The sequence below is a fragment of the Octopus bimaculoides genome, chromosome 10 (genome assembly GCF_001194135.2).
Source record: "Octopus bimaculoides isolate UCB-OBI-ISO-001 chromosome 10, ASM119413v2, whole genome shotgun sequence".
In the NCBI taxonomy this organism is placed as follows: Eukaryota; Metazoa; Mollusca; class Cephalopoda; order Octopoda; family Octopodidae; genus Octopus; species Octopus bimaculoides.
The window spans coordinates 36,430,261-36,430,753 of record NC_068990.1 but is presented as its reverse complement, the minus strand read 5'-3'; the positions used below and the strand labels follow the sequence as shown (position 1 = coordinate 36,430,753).

Genomic DNA, 493 nt, shown 5'->3' with positions numbered 1-493 from the left:
TGCAGCAGTCTGTTATAAAACTTAAAAACAATCCAAAAATTATATAGCGCCTCTTTAACGGAAGAACATGAATTCAAGAATTTATTCAATAACTAATGTATTTTCCATTTTGTTGTCGTTCTCATTATTGTTTTCTTTTCTTTTCTTTATTTTATTTTATGATTTTCAATGAATTTTTTTCCTGTTATTCATATTTACTTTACTTTTTTTTCCATTATTACTTTTATTAATGTGCCCTCATCCGTTGCACTGGTGGAAATAAAAGATGTTGTTGTTGGTGTGATTATTTTACTTTCATTTCTTTTTCTCTCTTCTCATTCCTTTGATTCAATTTGTTGAAGATTTTAAAGTTGTTATTGTTGCTGTTCTTCATTGTTGTTGTTGTTATCCTTGTTGTTGCTGTTGAAGTGTTTTTATGCATAAGAGTTCTTATATTTTTCTTTATAATTGCATTCAAGTTCTCACCATTTCATTGTTATTTATAATGAGTATA

General features: G+C 26.6%; 1 long non-coding RNA gene across 1 annotated transcript in view; it reads left to right on the top strand.

Moving 5' to 3' along the window:
- Positions 1–493, top strand: part of LOC128248893 (uncharacterized) — a 122,949-nt gene that overhangs the window by 68,243 nt on the left and 54,213 nt on the right. The window lies entirely within an intron of this gene.